Source organism: Ovis aries, chromosome 17, assembly GCF_016772045.2.
Source record: "Ovis aries strain OAR_USU_Benz2616 breed Rambouillet chromosome 17, ARS-UI_Ramb_v3.0, whole genome shotgun sequence".
Taxonomy (NCBI): Eukaryota; Metazoa; Chordata; class Mammalia; order Artiodactyla; family Bovidae; genus Ovis; species Ovis aries.
The window spans coordinates 1329615-1344424 of NC_056070.1; the positions used below are offsets into that span (position 1 = coordinate 1329615).

The window sequence follows — 14810 nt, forward strand, 5'->3', positions numbered from 1 at the left end:
ACATCACATCCTTCCAAGTAAGGTCATAAAGCAGAGTAACACCTTTAAAAGCTCTAACATATTTTTGGGGGTATTCTAAATAGTCTCTCAGATCCTCCGAGATTTTTTTGTATTTCTTGATAAGTAAAAGGCTTATTAACTCTCATAGACTGATTATTTTTCCCGGTGGGTGTTTTATGAAGAGGCAATAGCTTGTGAGGCAACAGTCTTTTTGGCTGTTCTGTGCATATGATCTCAGGGGTAGATTGGATAAACCTGTTTTGTTTGTTTGTTTGTTTTTTAAATCTCTTTGTTTTTTATCTTTCAGTGGGTACTGCGACAACGTAGTATCACATAGGAAGATCAGGTGTGTCTTCTTTAAGCCATGGGTATCAAATCTATCTCAGTTTTCCAGGATACAGTTCAAAGGAGCGCGGCTGAAATTGTTAGCTCCCAGGAGAAAAAAAGTGACCAGCACCATCTTTTTACCAGAGGTGTCCCTCTCTGCTCTAGATGGGGGTGTAGACAGACTTTACAACAAAAGCTTTTCTTTCCTGGTTGGATTTGGTCTGTCCCTTACCGACACAGGCGTCATACTCGTCCCTCTCAGTTCTACCACCAAGACGGGGTAAGGATACACCAGGTGTAGACCTGATGACATCCCAGTCTGATGTCCAGCTCTTCACCATTAAAACCTTGCTTGTCTCTGATGCCACCCGTGGTGCAATCAGAGTAACCTTCCGGAATGTCTCCCAAGCTAAGACCGCTGGGGGAAACATTCGTCATCTGAGTGCCTGTGCATGACCCTGAGTATATTCCTGACCACAGTAAGACTGATACGAACATAAAACTGAGATGTTCCTTCTAACCATCACCACACCAGTATAAGAGTCTCCTCCGGTCCACTAAGAGCCAGCGTTACCAAAGGAAAGAAACCATTGTAGTTCCAATCTGAGTAACCTTTTACCTCAGAGATGCTCTTGGAGCTAGAGCTCTATCTAGCTTCTGAACTTCTGATTCCTAGTGAGGCTAGGTGCTTCCTGACTACCAATCAAAGTTACACAGTAACAGCATAGATCACAAGTCCCTTGAAAGTCTATGATCCAACAGATTAGGTTAGTACTTCTAATTCCCAAGGAGTTATGAAATGGTCAAAGAGACCAAAAAGTTTGACTGAGAAAGGAGAGTTCAGTCCACATTCTTTGCCTATTTCTAGTCGGTCTCCAAAGGAGACATTGGGTGCCTCTTGGCATTGGAAGGTCGGTATAAACTCCTGATAGGTTTCTGCCATAAGCCATAGGAGATCACTGCAGAACCACAGAGCAGGGCTCCTCACTTGCTTTGCGCAGGACATTTCATTCATTCACACAAGCACACTGTAGAGTTAGTAAAGTACAGCAGAACACTTGTTCACTAGGAGAACAAAGAACTAGAGCTCCAAACATCTTTACCTTGTCCTGAAGGATCCTGGGACGAGCCCCCAAGATGAAAGGTTGTTGCTGAATGAAAAGACGCCGGGATTCTTGGACTCCACAGAAGAATTCAATCTGAGGCCAGAGACAAGGCTTGATCACTCAGAGCTTTTGTGTAATAAAGTTTTATTAAAGTACAAAGGAGATAGAGAAAGCTTCTGACATAGGCATCAGAAGTGGGCAGTAAGAGTACCCCCCGCTAGTCTTCAGCTGGATGTTATATAGTCACTAGCAGTCTGTTAATGAAAGAAAGGAATGTCTTAAAACTCAGAATGGCACCAGGCCCCTCATCCATAAGGTGTATTTTAGGATAATCTCGGCACCAGGCAATTCATCCCAGGCTGTAAAATGATTGACTTAAATCTTATGGAAGAGCAGGTTACCATACAAATAGTTTTGTTTACATAGATTAGGGGAACAATATCTGAGTATAACATAATGGCTTGTCAAGTAGGTTCTGAGCCATTAAGGGGAATTGACTTAAAGACAGAGTCTGGGGTAAATGCAAAGTACATTAACATAGCTTAAGACAAACATTTCCATAATAAAAATGTATTGGTTAACTCAAGGTTTGAGAATAGTTAACTTCAGGTGAGACCAGATGTCATTATGGCAACACAGTATTTTAAGAGAAACCTTCTTTTAAATTTGTATAGAGAAGGGGAAAAAATATATATTGCTAGTTTGTTTCCTCCTGCTGCTTAAGAGAGATAAAAATGTCTGACACTTGTAGCCTATTTCCTCCGTTTGGAGACCTCTGGCCTTCCTGCCCGTTACCTTCTCAAGGTCCTTGGGGTTTATTTTCCATGGGTTATGTGCAACTCATTTAAAAGTCTGATCCTGGACTATCCTGGGCTTTACTGGATATCCGTGTTGTTCGCTCACCATTTGGGACCTTAGTTTTGTGCCCTCAGTTATAATCTGTATCAAGTTATAATCTAGTCATGATGATGACTCCATTTCATTTACTATATTGTTGGAAGAGAAACATTAAATTTCAAAGAAAACCCTGCTCTCTCATTCTACCACTTTCTTCACTTATCTCTGATCCCTAGAGTAGGTTTCTAAACATATAGTTCTATTAATTAACCCAAATACAGGATGAAAAACTCTAAATTGTTCCTGAGAGCATGAGAATGGTTCCTCCAAGACTTACGCAGAGTGACCACAGCCTTAGAGAAAGGGAACCTGACAAATGGATGGGGCGTTCCACTCAAATTTCTTTCCTCACTCCCAGGAGGTTCTTGAAATATAAAATGCTCACTCATAATCACCATAGGATGTTATATCATTATTTCAATCAGTTCAGTTCAGTTCAGTCGCTCAGTCATGTCTGACTCTTTGCGACCTCATGAATCACAGCACACCAGGCCTCCCTGTCCATCACCAACTCCCGGAGTTCACTCAGACTCACGTCCATCGAGTCAGTGATGCCATCCAGCCATCTCATCCTCTGTCATCCCCTTTTCCTCCTGCCCCCAATCCCTCCCAGCATCAGAGTCTTTTCCAATGAGTCAACTCTTCTCATGAGGTAGCCTAAGTACTGGAGTTTCAGCTTTAGCATCACTCTTTCCAAAGAAATCCTGGGACTGATGTCCTTTAGAATGGACTGGTTGGATCTCCTTGCAGTCCAAGAGACTCTCAAGAGTCTTCTCCAACACCACACTTCAAAAGCAGCAATTCTTCGGCACTCAGCTTTCTTCACAGTCCAACTCTCATATCCATACATGAACACTGGAAAAACCATAGCCTTGACTAGACGGACCTTAGTCAGCAAAGTAACATCTCTGCTTTTCAGTAAGCTATCTAGGTTGGTCATAACTTTTCTTCCAAGGAGTAAGCATCTTTTAATTTCATGGCTGCAGTCACCATCTGCAGTGATTTTGGAGCCCCCAAAAATAAAGTCTGACACTGTTTCCACTGTTTCCCTATCTATTTCCCATGAAGTGATGGGAGAGTGCACATTAAAACATTTGTGTGAGCAATTACTATTATTTATTTCCTGCTGAGATGTTCCCAGGTGCTTAAGAAGTTGACTTGTTTGCTGTGAGAAAATATAATGTTCATTTTAATGTTTAGTGTCTTTTGTCTTAACTCAGTGTCTCACAGCATAATATAGACATACACAAAAGCACAGCCAATAACATAATACCCATATGTTTGTGGATACAATAAAATATTACAGATTTTATTGAAGATATGATTTCACTTCTCACCCCCTCAGAGGGAGCAACTCTCATGAAGTTGGTTCTTCCTTATGTATGCTTCTATATTTTCACTATATGCATATATTTCTATAAATAATATTATGAAGTGGGAGGGATTGGGGGCAGGAGGAGAAGGGGACAACAGAGGATGAGATGGCTGGATGGCATCACTGACTCAATGGACATGAATCTGAATGAACTCTGTGAGTTGGTGATGGACAGGGAGGCCTGGCATGCTGCGATTCATGGGGTTGCAAAGAGTCGGACATGACTGAGTGACTGAACTGAACTGAATGAATGATTTAAAGCTTTATATGCATGAATTGAGTACACCAATATGAATTTTTTCATGATACTGTTTAAAACATCTGTAAGTAACTGGTTATATGTAGTTTAATGTTATTTTTCTTTTTAGTTTTTTTTTTCTTTTTTTCATATAGGTATGTATATATTTCAATGTATTTATTTTCAATTTTTTCCCAAGTTTTTCACTACTACAAGAGTTTGTAAAATGAATATTTTTGTACACATTTCCTTGTGTACATACATGCAGATTCTTCTAAGTTTCATACCTAGAAATGATATTCCTTGATGCAGTCAACTCTACTGTATCAAAAAGCTCTTTCAATATGTTACTTTGTTACTTTCTAAAAGCCTTACAGTTCCCTTGGCACTCTGACTTTTAATCGATCTAAAATTAATTTTCAGTGTTGTGTGAGGCAAGGACCGTTATTTGTTCAACTCAGAAAATAATTTGTCCTTGAAAAATGTGTTAACTAGTTTGTCTCTTCCCCACTGATTCTACCCTGGGTTTGTAGTATAATGGATTTCCACATTTCTGGATTCTCTGCTCTATCCCATTGGTGGTCCACTTCTGTGCCAGCACCATGTGGTATTGCTTATTCTACTTTTGTATGAATCTTGACAATTGATAGGCAGCTCATTCTTCTTCAAAATCATCTGAGCTATTCTTTGTCTTTTATTCTTCTATATGAATTTTATCACCAATTTTTGAAGTTTTGTGTTTATTGCTACCAGGATTTTTATTAAAATTGTGTTAAATTGTAGAACAATTTTAGGGGAAACAAAACCTTCATGTAAATTTTCTACTTGTGTAGCACTATTTTTATATCCTTCAAAATTATTTTACTACATATTTATAATAAATTTTATATTTATATTATAATATATTTTATGATTTGTGAAGTAGATGTTTGTATGTATTCCTGTGAATCTCAAGGTTATTTTGTTATTGTCATTGTCGTTTCCTCCACCGTCAAAATTTATTTTACTTTTCAGCATCTGATAAACTTTTTCAATCTGATTCTTGTGCCTTAATTTAAACTAGATCAATTTTTTTTTTACTATTCCTGTTTTTGTTTGTTTCTTTTATTTTGGTTCTATCTTTCTGAATTTTCTTTAGACAGAGGCTGAACTTACATTCTTTCTCCATCACCCTTAGTTCTTAGAGTTCTTTGTTTATTTTTCACTATGTTTTAGAAGATTTTCTTGAATTTATCTTCAAGATAATTAATCTAGTCTTGAGAGATGACTATTATAAAATTTAATCAGTGGATGAACTGAATATTTTATTTCTGTAATCATTTATTTATTTTCCAAGAAGCTGTTCTCCTTCTATAACTGATATTTTTATTAGCAGACTATTTTTTCTTTTATAGATTAAGTATTATCTTATAATCCCTGAGGGTACTATTAAGAATATTTAAACATTTTCTCTGTATTCTCTATATATTTTTCCTTCATGGATGGATATTCTGTTTGTTGTTCTTTGCTTTTCCCTTTGATTTTTCTCAGGTATCTGGTATCCCTTATTTGCTGTATTTTTGCATGAAGAATTAGGCTGATTGGGGTAGGTAGAGGGTATGAATTTTCTCAGCTATTTTGAATGTATAACTGGACAAAACATTAGCTCATACAATTATTAAAATAAAAAGGTTCATTCAGTACAGAATCTCATGCACTTCCTTCATGGTTTTAGCTGTTTTGCCTTTTTCCCCTTCTTCAATTGCTGTCAAGACATAGAGTTGGATATTGACTAGACATGTAGAGCTTTGCAACTACCTGAACTTGTATGAAAATTCTACCATGAATTAGCTGTGTGACCCCAAGTTCACTTGATCTCTCTGTTTCTTATTGAAATGGGGAAAGTAGCAGAATCTACCTTGTAAAGTTATGGTGAATATTAAATGATCCAGTACATAGAACAGGGCCTGGCACATAGTAATGTTTTATTAGTGTTAGGAGTTTTTGGTAATTATATCATTATCTCGATGTTAACATAAATTAGACCCTGATAGTCTTTTTATTGAGGTATAATTGACACACAATATATTTGTTTTAGGTATATAATACAATGATTCAGTGTTTGTATACATCATGAAATAATTTCCATAAATAAGCTCAGTTAACATCATCACTGCACATAGTTGCACATTTCTTTTTTCTTGTGATGAGACCCATTATTCCTGAGAAATTAAATGGATTTTTGGAACTAGGGGTTGGAATAGGAGCTTGCTCTGTCCACTTCATGCATCAACCTGGTATTGCAGTACTTCCAGGAATGTTGCACCTCCTTTAGGGGAAAAATACTGTTTTAAAAATAAGACTGAGTATTGACGTTTCTATGGGTAAGCTTGGAGAAGGAAATGGCAACCCACCCAGTATTCTTGCCTGGAGAATCCCATGAATAAAGAAGCCTGGTGGGCTACGGTCCATAGGGTCTCAAAGAGTCGGACACGACTGAGTGACTGAGCGTGTGCGTGTGTGCGCGTGTGCACACACACAGACACACAGACACACACTCCTGAGAAAATTAGCTTCATGTTTTAGAGAGCAGCTCTCAGGGATTCACCTGTATGTAAACAGTGCTGATTTGCTTAGTGGGAGAGGAGGAGGGACAACAGAGAGAAAGCTGTTAGAACACCTTTTCAATTATTTACTTTGAGATATCATTGAAATCTCTAGTAGTTTTTCTGTGTAGATTTTGACCCTTATTTCTTTATATCTGTTATTTTTCTGTTCCACCAATTTGCTCTTAACTTTTCAGAAATTTTTCAAATTTTCCAATTTATTTTACCCTTTCTCATTTCTTAATTGGAGAAGGAGATGGCAACCCATTCCAATACTCTTGCCTGGAAAATTCCATGGACAGAGGAGCCTGGTAGGCTACAGTCCATGCGGTTGCAAAGAGTTGGACATGACTGAGCCATTTCACTTTCACTTTTTCTTTTTCATTTCTTAATGAAGGTGTAGAGTTATCCTTTATGAAATGTTTTTATGTCATCTCAAGAATTACCTTGCAGGAAGGGAGTGAGAAAAGTGTTTGTTCCATAACCTTAACCCAAATGCTGTTCTTCGGATTTTGCAAGAAAAATTGTGTGACCTTGGCTAGAGCATGTTTAATGAATCGATGGAAGGGATGAAGATTTTAAAATGTTCACAGGTGAGTAGTGGATGCAGAAGTCACAGGGCAAGTATAGATGATTGCCTACACAGTGGTAACATTTCAAAATTAGATTATCATTTGCTATTTGACATGTGGCATGCATACCTGTACAATAGATGCAACAGAAATATTACACAATATTTCAGAGGAGTTGATAACATAAAGGGCAGCATGTGCTTCTTAATGCTGGAAGTATAGATCTTGAGCACAGAGTATAGATCTCAAGAGGCCAGAGGCTCTTGTTCCAACAGCTGTACAAGCACAGGTTTGTTAAATCACTTTGAGTCAATTAGTTTAGTTTTTCCAGAGTATTATTTCCTGTCCCCTACCCATCTCATAATTGCTCTGTGAGGATTCGTAAGCAAAGCACTTAAGGCTTTTTAGCTTATATGTGTATGCCTATATACACATATGAGCTAAAAGGCTATACATTGATAGGTCTCTAATTGCTCAGTTACCCTTTGAGAATACATTCTCTAAGTCAAGGTTTCTGAGACATCCATGGCCTACCTACATTAAAATTACTTTATTTCATTATTTAAAAGATTCTTAGTAGCAGCCCAAGCCTGCTGAACCAGAATTTCTTTTTTTAAAAATTGTATTTATTTATTTTTTAAAACTTTTATTTTTACTTTATTTTATTTTACAATACTGTGTTGGTTTTGCCATACATTGACATGAATCTGCCACGAGAGGGTGGGATGAACCAGAATTTTTATGGATAAGCCTGATAATCAGCATTGTTCCAGTCCTTTTATGAGTCTTTCCCAGGCCAAAGTTAGCAACTAAAGATATGGTTAATGTAAAATAAGTTACAGCTATTTTTATGTGCAAAGACAACCGCAGTTTAAAATATTTATAATTTTTAAATCAGCATCATCTTAATTGATACTTTATAATTTTTAAATCAACATCATCTTAATTGATGTTCTTAAGTGATAGTAAACTTTTAAGGAAAAAATTGAATTGGAAGCATGCATTTTGGATGAAAATAAAAAATCTGCAAGACTGTCATACCTTCCTCTCATCATCATTTTGGACTGTATTGCTACTACCTCAAATACAGTTTCTGAGGTAAAATTGGATAGTTATAGGAGTCATACATGAGTCCTCTTTTCCCTTTGGATCCACTCTGCAGGAGGTCGGGTAAGAAGGAAGTGAAGTCTCCAGGTCCTTCCATCTGTCACTGTAGACAAATGATAGGAAAGAGGGAAACTACTCCAGCCAAACAAAACTTGTAAAAGAGGCCCAGCCTTAGAAATCTCTGTGGTGATGGCCAACTGTTCTTATTCATTGTAAGAAGCCTGGAGACTGGGACTCTGCAGACACGCAGAGGAAATCCTGTTTACCGTCCTGGGGTCATTCCCTGGAGCCAGGTCTCTAAGAGCTTTCCACTGCAGTCTACACCCAGAGTCGACTTGGGTACTTGCTTCCCTGAGTGGTGGTCAGAGCCACAGAAGTCCCTCTGCCTGGCTGGCTCCCTCACTGGCTGCCAGGAGGCTCTACATAGTTGGAAGCAGTAAATTGAGTATCCATATCCTTTGCTAAATATTTTCTCTGTCATATTCATTATAATTTTGGTTCTAACACAATTGATTCCATGATAGCAAACAACTGCAAAAAGCTCTCTCTCTCTCTCTCTCTCTCTCTCTCTCTCTCTTTTTTTAACTGAAAAGGAAGTTTCTTTAAAATAATTATATTTAATTTGTTGTTTTTATACCTTTTGAAATCCCTCATAGGAACAGTTTTACTTAATTTTCCTTTCTGTTTCTGTAATCAAGAGGATTAATACCATCTTGAAAGAAAAACCTTAGTCTAGCCTTGTCTCTTTAGCTCTCTGTCAAAATCTTTTCAAATATGCTAATGAGGCCATTGGTATTTTTTAAATCACTATTTAATTCTGAACCAAAGGTAAACTCTACCATATATGAAAGTACTGGAGCTGCTGAAAGTGTCAGTGAGCCAGTGTACAAACAAAAGTTAAGAGTAATTCTTAGCCATCTGGGAGCATCTACATTTAGCCTTTTCCTGAGAACACATCATTGGAACCTCTAAATACTTAAATGTTTATTAAGTGTCAACTCTGATTTTAATATTTAGGACTACTCTTATCTAATCAGAGACTTTATTTCAACATTTTCCCCAGGAATTATTTAGAAGTACTAATGAAGAAAGCAGATATTTTAATTCAAAGTAAAGCAGAGAGTTGAAGAGACTTAATATTTCAAAAGAACTTCCCCAGTGGCTCAGTGGGTAAAGAATCCACCTGCAATGCACGAGACACAGGAGACTCAAAGTGGATCCTTAGCTTAGGAAGATCCACTGGAGGAAGAAATGGGGACCCACTCCAATGTTCTTGCCTGGAAAATCCATGGACAGAGGAGCCTGGTGTTCTACAGTTCAAAGGGTCACAAAGAGTTGGATGACTGAAAGATTAAGCACACACAATAATTCAAAAAGAGTTGGTTATTTCAATGCTGAATACTAGCTTGTAACAATTAGCAAAATTTAATATCTGAATAAATCAATCACATCTTTATTCTCATTTTCAGTAAAGGCAATAGACCTTAATGAGTATAAATAGATTAATTTTTTTTCCCCAGCCTTCACTCCTCTCCAAACATTCATTAATGGTCTAGGTTTTATCTTTTTTCAGATAATGGACAACTAATAGGGGGAAAAGGTACAAAATCAAATTATCAGGATGCTTGCTGAATCATAAAAATTTTTCATCTATTTTTGTTACAAATTGCATTATGTATTTGATAATAATACTATTAGCATTTTAATTCTATATGTTAAAGAATCTGCCTGCCAATGCAGGAGACACAGGAAATGTGGGTTCAATCCCTGGGTTGGAAATATTCCCTGGAGGAGGAAATGGCACTCACTCCAGTATTCTTGCCTGGAAAATTCCACGGGAAGAGGATTCTGGTGGGCTACATTCCATACTGCTGCTGCTAAGTCACTTCAGTCGTGTCTGACTCTATGCAACCCCATAGATGGCAGTCCACCAGACTCCCCCATCCCTGGGTTTCTCCAGGCAAGAATACTGGAGTGGGTTGCCATTTCCTTCTCCAACGCATTAAAGTGAAAAGTGAAAGTGAAGTTGCTCAGTTGTGTCCGACTCCTAGCGACCCCATGGACTGCAGCCTACCAGGCTCCTCCGTCCATGGGATTTTCCAGGCAAGAGTACTGGAATGGGGTGCCATTGCCTTCTCTGGCTACAGTCCATGGGGGTCACACAAAATTGGACACGACTGAGCACACACAAATGAAATGTGAGCTCCTTCAGTGCACAAACCAAATTATATTTCTTCACTCTCTTCATACAGACTTGCTTTTTGCCCAACCTGGGGAGAAGAACTCATGTCCAGAGACCAACTCTAAAGATTCTGCTCTGCCATGACAGTTTTTAAAGGGAAAAAAGGAAGTGGAGGGAAGAATCTCAGTGAATCATTGAGGCAGGAGGTAAGATTCTGCATATTTCTCCATCACTGACTTGTTCTTCAGATATTATCTTGCCTACACGACCTGTCTGCAGGATTGCTAAGAGGGCTGTTTGGAGAGAAAGCTAGTCATTTTTTTAACAGTTTAATTCTGCATTCTTCTTCTCATATGGAAACAGAATGAACAGGTTAGACAATGGTGTGCATTTAGAGAGCATGTCAGGAATTAATTTCAGTTACTTTGTGATCCCATTGTTACAATTAGGTCCTTTTAAATTTAGAGGGGAGCAGAAATGGGGCAAAAGAGCTGCTTTTATAGGTGCTGCAGAAGAGGGTGGATGGAGCCTTTGAGGAACAAGAATTTCAAAGTGAGTTTTCTTCTCAACACAGAGTTCATGGTTAGTTCCTGGAGATTAAAGGAGTCTTACCTTTGAATGACTTGGCATGCTAAATTAGAAAAAGTAGAGGATTAATATTAATAAATCTAAAAATCTACAGAACCCATCTGGGGGTTGGGAGCCAAGATGCTTGAGAGAAACGATGCACAGATAACAGGTGTTTCCTTGAATAACAAAATATTTTTTTATTAGGAAAATTTTTCATGAAAGTCTAGAGTTTTAACTTCTCTTAGACTTCAATAGATTTGTCAACCATCGATAGTAAATTCTTTGGAGCTGGTATGAGGTTACTTTCTTGTTTCAACCTCCGTTCTCCAGTCTAATATGCTAACCTGTAGTGTTTTATTTTCTTTAGATACTTAGGTTTGTAACCCCTCCCCTACTATAGACACTTAAAATTTAAAGTTAACCAGAACAAGTTGGGTATTCTTGGCATTTAACAACATTTGCAAAGAGTTTTTGGTGAATTAAACTTGTTCTTTGTTGCTACATGCACCAGGAACCTCAGGCCTATCTTGAGATCCCAACCAACACCCACCCCCAACAGAAATTCAAATATCACTCAGGAGCATCCGGTAAATAATCACCTTGACAATGAGTCCCAACACTTTGTGAAAATATTGGGGTTCAACTTCTAATCATTTGTAGCTTCAAAGATATGATCCATAGTGTCAATGATATCATGAGGGTTATTGGTGAAGTGTGATGAGGTGGAGATGATGTCTTTTACTGCCCTGATCCACAGCAAGACTGTTGGCTTTATATCCCATATTCAAGTAATTTTTTAAAAATCAGAAAAATCATTTTATGCATTATTTATTGTGGATTTAACATTTTAACATAGTTTTTGAGTGATACTAAAGATTCACAAAATATAGTTATTTATAATTATGTGGAGGCTAGACTTTGAAGACTGATAGGAGCCATAAAGGCCATATACACTCATATCACCATGTAGTACTGTTGTCCCATTTTTCTTTTTATGAATGTGCTTTATGATATATATCTTCACAACCAAGATAATCACGATGGTATGATCACTCATCTAGAGCCAGACATCCCGGAATGTGAAGTCAAGTGGGCCTTAGAAAGCATCACTATGAACAAAGCTAGTGGAGGTGATGGAATTCCAGTTGAGCTCTTTCAAATCCTGAAAGATGATGCTGTCAAAGTGCTGCACTCAATATGTCAGCAAATTTGGAAAACTCAGCAGTAGCCACAGGATTGGAAAAGTCAGTTTTCATTCCAATCTCAAAGAAAGGCAATGCCAAAGCATGCTCAAACTACCACATAATTGCACTCATCTCACACGCTAGTAGAGTAATGCTCAAAATTCTCCAAGCCAGGTTTCAGCAATATGTGAACCGTGAACTTGCAAATGTTCCAGCTAGTTTTAGAAAAGGCAGAGGAACCAGAGATCAAATTGCCAACATCTGCTGGATCACTGAAAAAGCAAGAGAGTTCCAGAAAAACATCTATTTCTGCTTTATTGACTATGCCACAGCCTTTGACTGTGTGGATCACAGTAAACTGTGGAAAATTCTGAAAGACATGGGAATACCAGATGACCTGACCTGCCTCTTGCGAAACCTATTTGCAGGTCAGGAAGCAACAGTTAGAACTGGACATGGAACAACAGACTGGTTCCAAATAGGAAAAGGAGTAAAACAAGGCTGTATATTGTCACCCTGCCTATTTATATTCTATGAAGAGTACATCATGAGAAATGCTGGACTGGAAGAAGCACAAGTTGGAATCAAGATTGCCAGGAGAAATATCAATAACCTCAGATATACATATGACACCACCCTTGTGGCAGAAAGTGAAGAGGAACTAAAAAGCCTCTTGATGAGAGTGAAAGAGGAGAGTGAAAAAGTTGGCTTAAAGCTCAACATTCAGAAAACGAAGATCATGGCATCTGGTCCCCTCAGTTCACGGCAAATGGATGGGGGAACAGTGGAAATAGTGTCAGACTTTATTTTTTGGGGCTCCAAAATCACTGCAGATGGTGACTGCAGCCATGAAATTAAAAGACACTTAATCCTTGGAAGGAAAGTTATGACCAACCTAGATAGCATTTTCAAAAGCAGAGACAATACTTTGCCGACTAAGGTCCATCTAGTCAAGGCTATGGTTTTTCCAGTGGCCATGTATGGATGTGAGAGTTGGACTGTGAAGAAAGCTGAGTGCCAAAGAATTGATGCTTTTGAACTGCGGTGTTGGAGAAGACTGTTGAGAGTCCCTTGGACTGCAAGGAGATCCAACCAGTCCATTCTAAAGGAGATCAGCCCTGGGTGTTCTTTGGAAGGAGTGATGCTAAAGCTGAAGCTCCATTACTTTGGCTACCACATGTGAAGAGTTGACCCATTGGAAAAGACTCTGATGCTGGAAGGGATTGGGGATGGGAGGAGAAGGGGATGACAGAGGATGAGATGCCTGGATGGCATCACCGACTCGATGCACATGAGTTTGAGTGAACTCCGGGAGTTGGTGTTGGCCAGGAGGCCTGGCATGCTGCAGTTCATGGGATTGCAAAGAGTCAGACACAACTGAGCAACTAAACTGAACTGATTGTATAATAGTATAGTTGTCTCAAAATAGGAAAAAGTCATGGGCTGACTCTGATAATGACTAACAATTTAAATAGGTCTTCAGTTTACCTCAGGTGTAGATTTTAAATATTTTTCCAGATTTGGGAACTATTTCCAGTAATAAATCATAAACCATGTTGGCAGAAACATTCTCTAGACTTTCTTTAATTTTGGCTATTACTAGTATATTTATTTCCATCCTGCACAGGCTTTTTTCTCTAAGGTTAGTACAATTTTTATGCAGAGTCATGATAACTCAGTGATATGTGTAAACTAAGAAGCTGGCTTATCTTCCAAATGCTAAGAAAAGTGCTTCATGCCAAACTAGTTAATAAGTGTTTCAGAGGATAACTCATTTTATTTTTTCATTAAGGTACACTGCCAAAGTTTAAATATCAGTACCTTTATAATCAGGAATCATGACTTTGAGTCTCAAAGCATAAGATCTAAAATTAATAATAAGCTACATGTTTACTGGTGGGTGGAAGATCTATTGATAAAGGGAAGAAAAATTTAATGTTCAACACACAGACCCACTTTTCCATTAGCAAAAGGGTTATTACATAAACTTATTTTCACTGTGTAGGTATTTGGATGGCAATTATTTGAGGGGGAAAAGTAAAGTAGGTCAAACAAAGCAGAAGAGACCGAACAAGCATCAGAGCAGAAATACCTCAAAGGTTTTGTAAACAACTGATTCTAAGAAGTCCCTGACTAACTTGAACTGCAAGGAGATTGAACCAGTCCATTCTAAAGGAGATCAGTCCTGGGTGTTCATTGGAAGGACTGATGTTGAAGCTGAAACTCCAATACTTTGGCCACCTGATGCGAAGAGCTGACTCATTTGAAAAGACCCTGATGCTGGGAAAGATTAAGGGCAGGAGGAGAAGGGGATGACAGAGGATGAGATGGTTGGATGGCGTCACCAACTCAGTGGACAGGGGTTTGGGTAAACTCTGGGAGTTGATGATGGACAAGGAGGCCTGGTGTGCTGAGGTTCATGGGGTCACAAAGAGTCAGACATGACTGATAGACTGAACTGACTGAAACAACTGATTCTAAGAAGTCACTGACTAACAAGCTGAGCAAGGCCAGAAGGCCTAAGTCCTTGAGGAGCAGTATCCACCATGGGGCCCTGGGAACGGGGACTTCAAGGGCAAGTGACAGAATCAAAGCATCTCCAAACAGTATTGAAAGTGGGACAAATGATTTGCAATGGTTCATTTTCCCAGCCCCACTCTCTCAAAA

At 38.4% G+C, this 14810-nt stretch overlaps 1 pseudogene; it reads left to right on the top strand.

Moving 5' to 3' along the window:
• The first annotated feature begins 6111 nt into the window (after positions 1-6111).
• LOC114108899 (U2 spliceosomal RNA) lies at positions 6112-6253 on the top strand (annotated as a pseudogene).
• Positions 6254-14810: the final 8557 nt, after the last annotated feature.